The sequence below is a fragment of the Sus scrofa genome, chromosome 13, assembly GCF_000003025.6.
Source record: "Sus scrofa isolate TJ Tabasco breed Duroc chromosome 13, Sscrofa11.1, whole genome shotgun sequence".
Lineage (NCBI taxonomy): Eukaryota > Metazoa > Chordata > Mammalia > Artiodactyla > Suidae > Sus > Sus scrofa.
The window spans coordinates 196,050,233-196,060,667 of NC_010455.5; the positions used below are offsets into that span (position 1 = coordinate 196,050,233).

Below are 10,435 nucleotides of genomic sequence, written 5' to 3' on the forward strand. Positions count from 1 at the left end.
GACATACCGGATGAAGTAGGGCACAGAAGTGCAGATGGATGCTTCAGACTAAGTCAGCTGATGCAATGAATCCTTGATACCAAGTCACTAACCCTGCTTAACCCCACCTGTTCAGATACCAGGCTCACCAATCAGCCTCTGAATGGTGACATGGCTTTCTATGTAACAGTTCTGTGTGGAGAGAAAAGGCTTTATTGGCCCCAAGAACATTCTGGTTCATTAAAAACAAGCATTCTAAAGCTGGTATCCTCTTCAGGGCCTTTGCACATGCTGTTCCCTCCCTCTGAAACTCTGCCCAGACCTCACGTGGCTCCTCCTCTCACTTCATTCACTTCATGTGGGCTCTTCCTGTCCATCTCTTCTTACCCACCTCAAATTTCGCTTATTGCCTTTATCACCTACTGGTGATGCCAGATCCTTAATCCACTGAGCAAGGCCAGGGATCGAACCTGCAACCTCATGGTTCCTAGTCAGATTCGTTAACCACTGCGCCATGACGGGAACTCCTTAGCTCCAATTTTAAAACAAAGAAACAGGGAGTTCCCATCATGACCCAGTGGTAATGAACCTGACTAATATCCGTGAGGATGCAGGTTCAATCCCTGGCCTAGCTCAGTGGGTTGGGAATCTGGTGTTGCTGTGGGCTATGATATACATTGCTTATGTGGCTCAGATCTTGCATTACTGTGGCTGTGGTGTAGGCCGGCACCTGCAGCTCCACTTCGTCCCCTAGCCTGGGAACTTCCATATGCCACGGGTGATGAAGATTTTCGAGTCTACAAGCTTGTGAACTGGCCTCTAGACTGTGGTGAATTAGTCAAGGAGAGAGTCCAGCCTCCAACAGCCCACAAGTTCATCTCCAGTGGCCGTATTTCTCATTCATCCCTATTAAGTGAGTGTGTCTATTTATTCCCATTTCAGTCGTACGGGGTCACATTCCAGTTTTGGAAGCGGTTAAAAGGAGAAGCTCAGTCAAAGATTATAGCAGGTTCATATTAAAGCGTATTTATCATGGACTCTCAGGATGTGAGAATACATCATTGCACACAAGGTGAAGCTGTCTTGACAGTTGACCCTCTGTTATTTCATTTAATTAAAATCTCATTAATGCAACCGCATTATAGAGAGGAGTGGTATGGCATGCCTTTCTCTATTTGGATATAAGTTTGAGTCTCTTTAGTGACGAATCTTTTAGTTTACCCGACCTCAAGACTATCCTATTATATGTTCATCAAGGAGAAGAATGAAGCATTCTTTCAGAGACAGCCACTGTGAACGCCAGGGAAGGATCCAGGGTCCACAAGCTAGAAAAGATAAGTAAACCCACAGCACCATTTGCTATATTCACTGTGTTATAAACCAGCCATAACAGACTCAAAAAAGTGTTACACAGTAGACTTACCCTCAAGAGACTTGCAGTCAGGATAATTGAGAATATGACACACCTTATAAATCCAATCATAATAAAGACTTTATCCAAGAGCCCAAGATGATATGAGATACTACAAGGCCATATAATAATTATCAAATAAATTATTTGAACAGTAGATACATTACATCAGTATGACCCAGGAGTTCCCTGGTGGCTCAGTAGGTTAAAGATCTTGCATTGTCACTGCTGTGGTTCTGTTTACTGCTCTGGTTACTGTCACTCTGGTTATTGCTGGCTGAGGAACTGCTGCATGCCACAGGCATGGCCAAAAAAAAATTTTTTTAATATTAGTATGATCTAGATTAGGTCATTGTGAGTTTCTGACCAAAATGATAGTAAAGCAGAGAAGAAAATAGAAGCATTAAATGTGCCTTCTTTTCTTTTCCAAGGCAAAATTGAAGATGTGCAGGAAATGTTCCCCTCTTGTCCAATACGGAAGAAATGAGCTGTAAGTGTGAGAACAGTTGATTAAAATCATGACATAGATGATGTTTGTCTTCTTAAATTTCCCCAAGTCTGCTCTCTGCCCACCCACTCCCCACACATGCATAATAGCACCTTCTTGCTGCCCCCATTTTCCAAAAGCTTGACTGATGCAACTTTCCCAGGACTCACATGCCTGGAAAATGCCTCCTCCAGAATTATTTGTTTTTCTGCCGCTCCCGCTCTAGGCTCAGTCCCTTTTCTTGCAGAATTATTTATTTTTCTGCCTCCCTCTCTATGCTCAGTCCCTTTTCTTCCCCACCCTTCCTCTTAACCTGTTTCCTTACAAAAGTAAGCCATCAGAGAAATTTGATAAATTTACCATAAGGTATGGGAGAATAATATCAACTTGCAGGCAACCCATGAATATTTTTACACGTTAAAAGGAGATATTTGGAAACTACCACTCCCCACTGTGGCATTGAACGGGGCGCTGGCTGGGGGTATGTACAGGCAAGTCATGGACCGGGAGAAGAAGAGCTTCTGAACATTCTGCATGAATCTGCCTGTGAATTCCAGCAATTATTCCATATGTTACATCTTACAATTGGGTAGTATACACCTATATTTAAAATTATACTTTGAAATCCATTCAGGAAGTATGCAGCGATCAGTTCTCAGAAGAGCCATAGCCTCGATATGGTCTCAGATCAGACTACTCAAAAATACTAGGTTTTGAGTTGATGGCCCTAATCTCTGAACAGTGAAATGTAGCAAAATCCATACCCAATTAATAGATTAAAATATCAGTGATAAATTTCAAAGCAGTTGTGAAAACTTGTCCAATATCTTAGTCATTGGACAAAAATATGAAAAAAATATAGAAAATTTGAATAACAGTGTATTCAAATTAATAGGTGGTGTGACAACTTTATTCCCACAAGTGGAATACATGTTCTTCTTGAATAACATGGAATAGTTGTAAAAATTGACTACTTCCTAGGCCCCAAAGGAGGCCCTAATAAATTCCCTCAGAAATCAACATCACAGGAGTTCCCGTGGTGGCGCAGTGGTTAACGAATCCGACTAGGAACCATGAGGTTGCGGGTTCGATCCCTGCCCTTGCTCAGTGGGTTAACGATCCGGCGTTGCCATCCATGAGCTGTGGTGTAGGTCGCAGATGCGGCTCACATCCCGCGTTGCTGTGGCTCTGGCATAGGCTGGCAGCTACAGCTCCGATTCAACCTCTAGCCTGGGAACCTCCATATGCCGCGGGAGTGGCCCAAGAAATGGCAAAAAGATAAAAAAAAAGAGAAATCAACATCACACAGACTATGTTCTCTGACCATCAGGCAATAAAATTTGACCTTGATAATAAGAGAATAGTTTTATTAAAATCCCATAAGCCTGGGAGAGAGAAAAAAAAGCTTCTAGGTAATTCTTGGGAAGCATTAGGGAAATTGTGAAAGACTTGGAATGCAATCAAATGAACACTCTATATTGCTTAATTCATGGGACACAGGTCTTAGAGGAAAATTGATAGCTTTAAGTACACTTATTAGAAGGCAGGAAAGATTGAAAACAAATGAACTGATAGTACATATTCAAATCAAGAAATTAGAAAAAGTACAGTAGAATCAACCCAAAGAATTAAGAAGAAAAAAGAAGCAAAGATTAGGAGAAAAATCAATTACAAAGAGAATGAAAAAACAATAAAGAACATTTGCAAACCAAAAGCTGATTGTTTTTGTTTTTTAAATTAAATAAACAAATCTGTGGCAAGATTAATGGGGCAGGAAAAAGATGGAAAACAATAAAACACAGCAGTAAAGGGAGAAAATAGCATACAAACACAAAAGTGTCATAAACAACTATTCACAAAAATTTTTTTTTAATTTAAAAAATAAATTAACCAGTGTCTGGAAAAAGGTAAAAATCCAAATATTGGCACCAAAAACATTAGAAAAATTGAATAGACCAATAATTGTTAAATAAAATGGTACAACATCAAAACTTTCCCAAGGTACAGATATTTTCAGGTAAGTTTTTGCAATTGTTTAAGAAACATATAATCCCTATTTATGCAGTTTGCTTCATAAAACAGAAAAGAAGGAAAGATTCCCAACACCTTTTATGACGCTAATGTAACCTCAAATACAAAACTAACCATGGATTATACAAAGTAGAAGAATAATGGGCTTATTTCACTTACAGACATAGATGTGTGTAAATAAAATATTAGCTAAACTAATCCCATGCTGCATGTAAAAAAGCAACAGCAACAGGAAGTTCCTGTTGTGGCTCAGAGGTAACGTTAGAACCAGGTTAGTACCCATGAGCATGCGGGTTCCAGCTATGGCCTGGTTCAGTGGGTTAGGGATCTGGCGTTGGCATGAGCTGTGGTGTAGGTCATAGTCATGGCTCGGTTCCCACACTGCTGTGGCTGAGGCGCAGGCCAGCAGCTGCAGCTCTGATTGGACCCCTAGCCTGGGAAATTCCATATGCTGCAGGTGCAGTCCTAAAAAAAAATTTTTTAATAAAAATAAAAAAAAAAACAGGAAATACAAGGATGGTTGGATATCACATCTACATAATTTACCACATTAATGGGTTAAAGGAAAAAAATTAATTATTATCCAAATAATACATGTAGATTCTCCCTGCTCCAAGAGAAGGAGCTCAAATCTCCCCCTCCCCCCACCCTCCTCCAGCGTCGGCTTAGTGATCAATTTGCAAAGATTAGACTACGGAAAAGGAAAAATGGCAACTTTATCACGGAGAAATGTGACAAAAGCTACCTTGACCAAGCAGGTAATCAAGGGTAACATCGCCAGTGATAAGCGAAGTTGTTATCAGTCACCCTTCCGGTGATTAAAGGGAACCGATGAGAAGGGCATTTCACCCATGTAACATCCTTCCCCAAACCCATATAACCCCACCCCCATCATGTGCAAGATGGAGGAACAGTCTACAAAATATATTACCTGTAATCTTGAAAACTCTGAAGATCCTGAGAAATGAGGAAAAACTTGGAAACTGTCAAAGATCAGATGAGGCTGGGGAGACATGACAACTAAACACACTGTGATATCTTGGACTGGATCCTGGAGCAGGAAAAGGACACTAGGAGGAAAGTTGGTGAAATGTGAATAAAGTCGGGAGTTTAGTTAATAGGAGTGTATCATGACAGTTTTTAGTTTTAACAAATGTATACAAAAATAAGGGCATTAGATGAAACTGGGTAAGGGCGTACGGAATCCCTCTCCAATTTTTCTGAAAATCCAGAATTATTACAAAATTAAAAGTTTATTCAGGAGTTCCCATGGTGGTTCAGCAAGTTAAGCACCCAACATAGTGTCTGTGAGGATGTGGGTTCAATCCCTGGCCTTGCTCAGTGTGTTAAGGATTCAGGGTTGGCACAAGCTGAGGCATAGGTTGCAGATATGGCTTGCATCCGGTCATCGCTGTTGCTGTGGCTGTCGTGTAGGCTGATAGCTGCAGCTCCAACTCAATCCCTAGCCTGGGAACTTTCATATGCTGCAGGTGCAGCCATAAAAAACAAAGAAAAAGTTTATTCAAAAGAAAAAGACCTATGCATGTACAGGAACTTGATACATGATAAAGATCCACTACTTTTTTGCAATGGGTTTTCCACCAGAACACACGTACTGTGAAACCCACCACTGGATCTAAGCCAAAATGGGAAAGGAAAAGACTCATATCAACTTTGTCATCTTTGGACATGTTGATTCAGGCAAGTCTACCATTAATGGCCATTTGAGCTACAAATGTGGTGTGATCGACAAAAGGACCACGGAAAAATTTAAGAAGGAGGCTGCTTAGATGGGAAAGGGCTCCTTCAAAGATGCCTAGGTCTTGGATAAAGTAAAAGATGAGTGTGGTATCACCCTCAATACCTCCCTGTGGAAATTCAAGACCAGCAAGTATGATGTGACTATCACTGATGGCCCAGGACATAGAGACTTCATGAAAAACATGATCACAGTCAGGTCAGCCACACTGTGCTGCCTCGATTGTTGCTGATGGTGTTGGTGAAATTGTCTCCAAGACACACATACCCGGAAGAGTTAATATTATCAAAATGACTATACTACCTAAGGCAACCTACGGATTCAATGCAATCCCTATCAAATTACCAAGGACATTTTTCACAGAACTCGAACAAAATATTTTCAAGTTTTTTTGGAAGCACAAAAGACCCAGAATAGCCAAAGACATCCTGAAAAAGAAAAATGGAGCTGGAGGAATCAGGCTACCGGACGTCAGGCTATATTACAAAGCAACAGTCATCAAAACCGCATGGCACTGGCACAAAGACAGACATGTAGATCAGTGGAACAGGATAGAAAGCCCAGAATTAAACCCATGCACCTACAGCCAACTAATCTATGACAAAGGAGGCCAGAATATACAATGGAGAAAGGACAGCCTGTTCAATAAGTGGAAAACTGGAAAAGAATGAAATTAGAACACTCCCTAACACCATACACAAAAATAAACTCAAAATGGATTAAAGACCTAGATATAAGACCAGACACTATCAAACTCCTAGAGGAAAATGTAGGCCAAACACTCTCTGACATAAACGACAGCAACATCTTCTCAGATCCACCTATCAGAGTATTGACAATAAAAAGAAAAATAAACAAATGGGACCTACTCAAACTTCAAAGTTTCTGCACAGCAAAGGAAACCCTAAACAACACAAAAAGACAACACACAGAATGGGAGAAAATCTTTGCAAGTGAATCGACTGACAAGGGATTAATCTTCAAGATTTATAAACAACTTCTGCAGCTCCATACCAAAAAAACAAACAACCCCATCCAAAAATGGGCAGAAGATCTAAACAGACAGTTCTCCAAAGAAGACATACAGATGGCCGAGAAACACATGAAAAGATGTTCAGCGTCACTCATTATTAGAGAGATGCAAATCAAAACCACGATGAGGTACCACCTTACACCAGCCAGAATGGCCATCATCCAAAAGTCTACAAACAACAAGTGCTGGAGAGGGTGTGGAGAAAAAGGAACCCTAGTACACTGCTGGTGGGATTGTCAATTGGTGCAACCACTGGGGAAAGCAGTATGGAGATGCCTCAGAAAACTAAACATAGAACTACCATTTGATCCAGCAAGCCCACTCCTGGGCATCTACCCAGAGAAAACCACGACTCGCAAAGACACATGTACTCCAGCGTTCATTGCAGCACTATTTACAATAGCCAAGACATGGAAACAACCTAAATGTCCATCAACAGAGGAGTGGATCCAGAAGATGTGGTATATATACACAATGGAATATGACTCAGCCATTAAAAAGAACGAAATACCAGCATTTTTAGCAACATGGATGGACCTAGAAACTATCATGCCAAGTGAAGTCAGCCATACAATGAGACACCAACATCCAATGCTTTCACTGACATGTGGAATCTGAAAAAAGGACAGACTGAACTTCTTTGCAGAACAGATGCTGATTCACAGACATTGAAAAACTTATGGTCTCTGGAGGAGACAGTTTTGGGGGTGGGGGATATGTGCCTGGGCTGTGGGATGGAAATCCTGTGAAATCAGACTGTTATGATCATTATACACCTACAGATGTGATAAATTCATTTGAGTAATAAAAAATTTAAAAAAGAAAAAAAAAAGACACACATACCCATGGGCATGCCCTTCTGGCTTACACACTGGATGTGAAACAACTAATTGTTGGTGTTAAAAGAAGAGATTTCTACAGCCAGAAAGAGATATAAGGAAATCATTAAGAAAATTGGCTGTTAACACTCACATGGTAGCATTTGTACCAGTTCTGCTTGGAGTGGTGCTAACATGCTGGAGCCATGGAAAGCCACCCATAAAGATGGCAATGCCTGTGGAAACACACTTCCTCAGGCTATGGATGGCATCCTGCCACCAACTTGTCCAACTGCCAAGCCTTTTTTGTCTGCTCCTCCAGGATGGCTACAACATTGATGGAATGGAATGGTACTGTCCCTGTGGAGACTAGTGTTCTCAAACCCAGCATGGCAGTCGCCTTGGCTGCAGTCAGCATTACAACTGTAGTCAAGTCAGTTGAAATGCATCATGAAGCTTTGAGTGAAGCTCTTCTTGGGGACCATGTGGGCTTCGATATTGAGAAGGTGTCTTTCAAATGTCTTCACCATGGTCCTGTGAGTTTGACAGCAAAAGTGACCCACCAGTGGAAGCTGCTGACCTCCTGACTCTCCTGAATCATCCAGGCCAAATCAGTGCTGGCTACCCACTTGTGTGGCTTGTCATGCAGCTCACAGTGCTTGCAAATTTGCTGAGCTGAAAGAGAACCTTGATGGCCATTCTGGGAAAAAGCTGGAAGATAACCCCAAATTCTTGAAATCTGGTGAAAGCTTCGTGCCTGGTGCATTTCAACTGCCATATTGATATGGCTCCTGGCAAGCCCATGTGTGTTGAGAGGTTCTCTGATGATCTTCCTTTGGGTCATTTTACTATTTGTGACATGAGACAGCTGGTTGCTGTGGGTGTCATCAAAGAAGTAGCAAAGAAAGCTGCTGGAACTGGCAAGTTTAGGAGGCTAAATTAATATTGTTCCCAATACCAGTGACGAAGAATGATCTCGGAACTCTTTGTCTCAGTTGGCCATTTAGGTTTAATAATAAAAGACTAGTTAATGATAATGTATCATAAAAGCTTTTGAGGGAATGAGAATTTTTTTGTGAGCCCTGCGTGCACCTACATCACCTACAGAAGGCGCCCTTGTCAATTCCTAGTACCTTCCCTTGCTGGGTTGCAGGTACTGTACCTTTTGAAGTGGCAGGTTTGTTTATCCCCAGCAACTGTGCAGCATCCTTGGCCTCCCAAGGACTTTCCCCATCCTTCTGAGGCTTTTGCTAAAGGATTTTTATTGCTGTTGACCAAAGGGAAACAGACTGGGCTCATATATGCCAATCCTTCTTTTTTCCTTCTAGGAGAGAAACAATTACTAGCGGGGCCGATGTGGTCAATATATTCACCTTTTAAAAATGGTGAAATTAAATTTTAAAAAATTAAAAGTTTAAATTAAAAAATTTTAAAGCAGAAAGATTTTTTTAAAAAATGGGAAGCATTTAAAGAAGAAGAAAAATGAAGGTGCTAATGTGTATTTTACCACAGTAAAAAATAATTTAGGAAAAGCAAGTTTAGAGAGTGTCAGCCTTTGAGGATTGGAGGAACTGATGTCAAATTCGGCTGGCAATTTATGTCGTTGCTTTTTTGTTTTGGAGGGTGGTTTGGCCACGTCCATAGCATGTGGAAGTTCCCTGGGTCAGGGATGGAACCCACACAACAGCAGCGACCCAAGCCACAGCAGTGACAATGCCAGGTCCTTAACCCACTGAGCCACCAGGGAACTCCTCGGCTGGCATTTTGGAGGGAAGAGAGGTCCCAAGAACTCAGCTATGTCACAGTGGGCAGGAAATGGGTGAGGAGGTCATCAGAGTGGCCAGAGGTGGGGAGAAGGAGGGTGTTTGGAAACCAGGGTCAGGGAGAGTGTCCCAGCCAGTCCACGGAAAGAGAAAAACAAAATGCTGGTGAAGAAGCCCAGCCCAGTTTCCTGACAGGGGACCAAGGTCACTGGCATCCAGAGAAACAAGTTGGAAACAATTTCCATCATTACCTAACAAGGCAAAGGGCATTTCATCACAAAGACATCCCTAGGGGGTTATATAGAAACCAAACACTGTCTTATGCTCAAGAAATACTAACATACTAAGCTATGAAGTGGTTATTATTATTATTGTTTTTTTAGGGCTGTACCTGTGGCATATAGAAGTTCCCAGGCTAGGGGTTGAATTGGTGGTGCAGCTGCAGGCCACCACCACAGCCACAGCAATGCCAGATCTGAGCCTCATCTGAGACCTATGCTGCAATGTGCAGCAATACTAGATCCTTAATCCACTGAGCAAGGTCAGGGATCAAACCCACATCTGAATGAATACTCTTCGGGTTTTTAACCCACTGAGCCACAACGGGAACTCCTGAAATGGTTATGGTTATTACCATGGGTGAGGCTTCTTCTCTGACTAGCCTGAATTTCAGCTGTTGGCTCTAAACTGTACCACCATCCACAAGTACCAGTAGTGGCAGAGGTGGGATTCGAACCTTTGAACTCTGACCATGGAGTCTGTACAGTTACTCACGGCCTTCCACTGTGTCAGCTGGCAGGGCAAGCCTGGTGGTTCTGAGCTAAATGTGCTTCTTTCCAATGTACTGTGGTGATTCCTTCCATCAGCACGCTCCCCCTCCGCCTTTTTTTTTTAGGGCTGCACCCGCATCACATGGAGGCTCCCAGGCTAGGGGTAGAACTGGAGTTATAGCTGCTGGCATACACCACAGCCACAGCAATGCCAGATCTGAACCTCATCTGTGACCTACACCACAGCTCATGGTAACTCTGGGTCCTTAACCCCCCGAGTGAGGCCAGGGATCGAACATGAGTCTTCATGGATACTAGTCAGATTCGTTTCCACTGAGTCCCAACAGGAACTCCCAGCACTCTTTCCTTTCTGATGGCAGAGAA

At 42.2% G+C, this 10,435-nt stretch overlaps 1 pseudogene; it reads left to right on the plus strand.

Annotated features, from left to right (window-relative positions):
- On the plus strand, window positions 5,555–8,426 carry LOC100623026 (annotated as a pseudogene).